Source organism: Aplysia californica, unplaced genomic scaffold (assembly GCF_000002075.1).
Source record: "Aplysia californica isolate F4 #8 unplaced genomic scaffold, AplCal3.0 scaffold00030, whole genome shotgun sequence".
NCBI classification, from domain to species: Eukaryota; Metazoa; Mollusca; class Gastropoda; order Aplysiida; family Aplysiidae; genus Aplysia; species Aplysia californica.
The window spans coordinates 803,337-809,336 of NW_004797300.1; positions in this window are offsets into that span (position 1 = coordinate 803,337).

Here is a 6,000-nt window from a genome sequence, read left to right on the forward strand (position 1 = left end):
GCTCATATGACCTTGTGCAGTTGCGAGCGCCGTAAACCCTCTACTAAAACTAACTGACTGTTTTGTTGGTCCATATTTATGTGTATTTTTGTAATGGACACTCAACTTCAGTTTTACACAGTTTGTAAAGTTAGAATTTTCTTCAGTTTCTCGTATCTGAAAGCATTTTTTTTGGTCTAATCTCTTCTTCACCCTTGATCATCTGGTAACTTTTCTTAAACGGAGAGACATGTCATCTTTAAATGTTGGCTAGTTGTGTTGTGCTTGTCCTCAATGTAAGTCCCAAATAACTTTTCTACTTCTTAATGGTTTGGGATGAGCATTAATTGAAAAACATTTTTTTGTTGTTGTTGGTTTCTCAATAAGAGTCAATACCAGCCTTTTCATCACTTTCACAAATCGACAATATATATGACTGATAAGCCTACTTATAAATTCATTTTGGAAAGCAAAGGATTTTTGTTGTTGGTTAAACCTGAGTGTATTTAGTTAGAATGATGTGGGATGGTCAATATTTTTTGTAGTGGTGGACATCATTTTTTAAAACAGTAGTAACAATGTTGAGCCATAAGCAAACAAGCAGATACAGGGCCCAATGGAAATCGTTGAAATTTTATTTATGAGTATAGGGAAGCATCTGTTTGGAATGGTTTACAGATAAATAAAGTACATTTTTACTCATGAGTTTGTAAAGTTAGAATTTTCTTCAGTTTCTCGTATCTGAAAGCATTTTTTTTGGTCTAATCTCTTCTTCACCATTCATCAACTCTTTTGCCAGCCTGTTGTAAATTATGTTTCACCTACCCACTATTCTTTTATTATTTACCATTACTGTTGCTTATTTTAGTATTCTTCCATTCATATTGTTATTACTGTGTATGACCCATTTGTCCTTGGTATAGATGTGTGATGACGGGTTTTTTTTTCTTGGATGTCTTTTCAGATTGATTTTATTTTATTGATGCAGCTGTGGGATTCTCCAAATACATTGTCTTTCCTAGTTTTTGAGCAGGAATTTGATTTGTGGACCAAGACAATCAACAAGAGTTGTAGAAACCGTTATGCTAGTGTGTGGATATCACATTGGATATCTTCTTAAAAGTCTTAAAGCTTGTGTAGACTTATCATGCATCTGGTTCTATTTTGACTTTTCTACAAAAAAGTAGCCAGTACTTAAAATTTGTAGTCTTATGTGTAAGTGGTTGCTATTTTTTTGTTTTTGTTTTTTGTAGAGAACTGAAAATTGAATCTTTATTTCGATAGTCAGTACCAAGCTAGAGGTGAGGAGTCCACTACATTTTAAATCTCTAAATAGTTGAACAGTTGATCCATTCAAAGTGTATAGTGAACTGCTTTGGCTATGATGGATTTTTTCTCCTTTTTTTTACATAAAGCTGAGGGCTTTGTGAGTCTGTCATTATTTTTGCATTTTAGTTTTAGCCAGGAATAAAAAAGTGTAGCTATTGTGTATATAGTAAAGTGAAAGACCAGAACAGCTTTTGGAAAAGATGGATGACTATAATGAAAATACATTTACTTATTACTTTGGTTCATTTGGAGTAGCCATTTCTTAGCAGCAGGGCTGATGGAAGCACTGAAGCTGTTTTTCATGAATTATCAGTCTGTCTTTTAAGTGGTTTGAAATACACGGAGTGCAGTTGGGAAGGCTGGACTTCGAATTGATGCGATAGCAGAACAAAGCAGTTTGAGAATTCTGTGATGTGTTTGTTCTTAATGTGCTTGTCTTATAATTTTAATGGAGAAATATACATCCTGGATAACTTGTCCTGGGTAGCTCGTTTTAAAAGAATTTTTACTTTTCTGTCTTTCTTTCTGTACCTGCATGCTTCTTACACTATTAGCAAGATATGGTAGACTTCCAGCCAGCATTCTGCTGTTTCTTGCACAAACTGGACATTTTGATTCTGGATTGTCAGAGTCAATGATGTCTAATTTTGACTTACGACTGTGTTTAGTCTGCTTTGATTTTTTTTTTGGGGGGGGGAGGCCTCTTGGTTGTGTGTGTTTCACGCCTTTCATCACCGATTAGCCATTTGAGAGACAGCCGCTGCTGTGTCTAGAAGAGTCCTTTAGCAAGATGACTGGGCAATTTTCAGAGTCATAAACACACTACGAAAAAAACAAAAAAAACAGGTCCAGTGGGATTCTTGCCAAGATTGGACCCTGTGGATTAGGAGGAGCGTGTCTTTATCACTACACTACGCTGGTCTCCACAGTTTCCTTTCATGTTTCAGACATGCCTTTGTGAGTTTGCATATTAATATGTGTGTGTGTGATTGGTTTATGTTGAAAAGATTAAGGGAGCATTATTATGATGAGTTGATTTGGCTGTTTTGTAAGTACATGTAATAATGATAGCCAAAGGCAATGAAGAATGAACAAATGCTGTGAGTGTACCTTTATGATGCACATTGCCATCTTTCAGCTGACCTGCGCTTTTTCAGGATGTAGTTTGACTATGAACAGATAGTGAGTGAGGTGTATTTTAATGTTTTGGGCAGTTTTAAATGGAAATGAAAAGTTATTTGACAGATGAGTTGTTGTGATTTTGCATTTACTTTATTGCAGTATTGGAATGTGCAGAACACATGTACATTAATTTTCTTCTGAAAGGAAAATTGTCTTTAAAAAAAACATTGTCTAAGAGAGAGGGGATGGTGCTGTCAAGAAGTCAAAGTAACTAAAAGTAGAAGTCCTGAGTCATGCCTGCTGTTTTTATTGCCATAACAATTTGCAACTGGCACCTTTCATTCTTTGCTGAACACGTAAGCTGGCTTCACACCTCACAGACTTTCTCTTGAACTGTGGACTTGGGATGCATTTGAAAATACATAATATTATTAGCTCTCCCGGTATCCTATACCGCATATATATAGGCACTTGCTCGTACAATCTACCACTCGTTACTAGATTTCCTTTTTGCATTTTGGTCTTCTTGCCACAATGTTCTTCTTCCTCCGATTTGTGGGATTCTGCGAGTCAATGACCTGCTAGTGAAGCACATATTTTAATGAATTTTAAATTATTTTTTAAATTAAGCATATTGTTTAGAGGAATTTTTACATAAATGTCAGTGGTGGGGCACGATTTTATTTTGGACCAATTTGTGGTAAATAATATGGCTATGTGGCTGTTGGCAGTGTAATTAATACAACACACTGCACATGAAAATGCTGAATTGTTACCAGGACTCCAGTCTTTCTGCTTGCCTTATCGTGTGCTACCATGAAATGTGCATATCTTATAATATCTCTTTGTTGTGCTGGCATTGCAAAATAAATCAGTTGATTTCTTATGAAACCAATGTGTTTAGTGTAGTGGTGTTGTTTTTCCCAGTCCATGTCTGTGTCGTTGTGGAAGGTCTTTTTTTCAGCTGGTACACGTGGTCTTTTCAGAAGTTGTTTGACTGTTTGTGAAGTACATGTATCATGAGGTTCATTGATCCCTCCCTACTTTCTTTCTTTCTCTCTCTCTCTCTCTCTCTCTCTCTCTCTCTCTCTCTCTCTCTCTCTCTTTCTCTCTCCTCCTCGCTCAACCTCCCCAAGAGTAGTTGGAAGACGCCACTTGTTGGTCCAGCTTTTTTACCTTTCCTCTGTTAATAATATTGGCGTGTGCTCTGGTGTGGTTTACTCCTTCTTTCGTGTGAAACATCTATCGTCCTTATATCTCCCATCCTTCTATTTTGTGTTTGTTACTCTCTTGTAGTGGGTGGTTGGCGGGTGCTCTGCTTCTTCTTTCCTATCAAACATCTATCGTCCTGATCTCTCCTTTTTTGTGTTTGTTACTGGCTTGTAACACCCTCTAATCTTTGGAACTTATATGACCTTATTGTGTTACAAGTGCCGTAAATCGCTTACTAAAAAAAAAAGCTCTAGAAGATGACTATGAGTTCACTGTTAGCTCAGTTGGCATGATACTGGACTGGACTACAGAGCAGATGGCCCTGGTTCGAATTACGGACTGGGCGTCTTATGAAACGTCGATTGTTTTGTGAAGTTTCAGAGCCCTCAACCCATTTGCCTCTGTCATATCGGAAATGGACGTTAAATAAATTCACTGGTTCCGCCTCTGAAATAGCCTAACAGTGTTGAAAGGGGCATTTAACGTTTTATCTGACATGTTCGGCTGTTTTGAGTTACTAAGAATAAGATTCACAAGGTCAGAAACCACATGTTCTATCAGACTATCAAAGTCGTAAGATTATTGGGAATCGTTGTCAAGACATTCAAAGAATTGCATTCGAAAAAGCTTGACATAAAGTGAAACTCAAAATCTTTGACATCAAATATTTATCAAAACAAAGTACTAAGCAGATAAAACTTTGGAACTCAGGTAGCAACTTATACAATAGGACCTATTTCAGAAGATCAGGGTGTGGCTGAAAGACAGCAGTAAGAGTAAGAAGAAGCGAAGGAGAAGCAGTAGAAAGGCTGCAGAAAGAATCAAGAGCCCCCAGAGGAAGGGGCAAAGGAGGTGAGTGGGTGGGGGCAAAGGAGGTGAGGGGGTGGGGGCAGAAAGAGGAGACGAAAGCAGACGACAGAACATTGCTAGAGAGCAGGAAATGAGGAGAAAGGAGACAAATTTAGAGAAGTAAATTTTTCGGTCGCTACCCGGATTCGAACCCGGGACCTTTGAATGAGAGGCCAACACTTTAACCTCTTGGCCACGAGAGCTCCCAGTGTCATTGTTATTATAGAAAAGAAGCCTGCCTCATCAGCACGACACAATTTGTCGCTTTTAAGCACAAAGGGGCTATCCCGAAAAACATTTAGAGAAAATCGAAGGTAAAAGTTTTTGGACCCTTGTTCAGTTTCTTTAAAAGACATGGAGTTTTCTCTATAAAGCAAACAAATATTCACTCCAATAAAACCAAACTTCTCCAATCGGTAGGGCAATGCATACTTTTGGTGATGGTCAAGATTTGTGGAACCCCTGAAATCTGGGTTAGTCCGTTTGCTCTTAAAAGCGACCAATTATTATTTAATTGTGTTATTCTTACTCGTATTTTCATTGTCCTCAACTCACTGCACATAACAGTTGGTCAACTTTGTTTTGTTGAAGAAGGGTAGGCCCTACTGGGCTTACATTAATTTAACAAAGACCGCGAGTCCAAAGGTATGAAGTGAAAGTTTGTTTATCCTATCCCCGTAGTTTTACGCACCCCGCATGATTTAGCAAAATTTGATCATTTTTTGGGCATAATTTCTGATTATTTTCCTTTTATCATTCTTTGTTAAAGTTAACAGAATGGCGTGATTTCACAGTTTTTGCTTAATTTCTGAATTTTTTTGTTGGCATAAAACTGCGGGGACAGTTTATCTCAGGTGTGAAGCCTCACTGACGTCAAAAGAAAGAGAGTATTCGTTAAATCTTTTTTCTTTGTGCCCTTGAAGAAAGAATCCCTCCCTCCCCCCACCTCACTTCCATTGGTTACCATTTTTACCCCCCCCCCCCTCCATTTCCAGGCGTAAGATGATATTATTTGAACGTCCCCTTTAGGGGTTTTCTGGATGAATCGATCCATGTTTAGCCTCCTAGCCTAAGATTTAAAGTCTTTCACAAATTTTTATACCAGATCTATCTACTTGGTGCAACGGAACCAAGCAAGCAAATAATCAGACGACCGTGTTTACAATTGATATTTACTCTAGATCTAGATCTAGCTAGACTAGAAGATGATTCAGTCCAAACAAGACTATTGGGTCGGTTTGCTCGCCAGATTGATGGTGCACAGCGGCTATCGTGGCACAAGTCGATCGCGCCCGACTCGTTGTTTCAAAACAAACACGTTGTTTTCAGGCGACGAGTCGGGCGATCATCCCGACCCAACCTGACCCGGTCCGGGTCACTGGGCGGCGGCGGGCACCCCGTAGTGCAAAGGAGCGAATTGTCCCCCTTGGCGTCGTTTTTAAGTCGTGGAAGGAAATTTCGGTGTTTTTAAAGAAATTTTACTATTATTTTCCCAAATTTTTCGGGAAC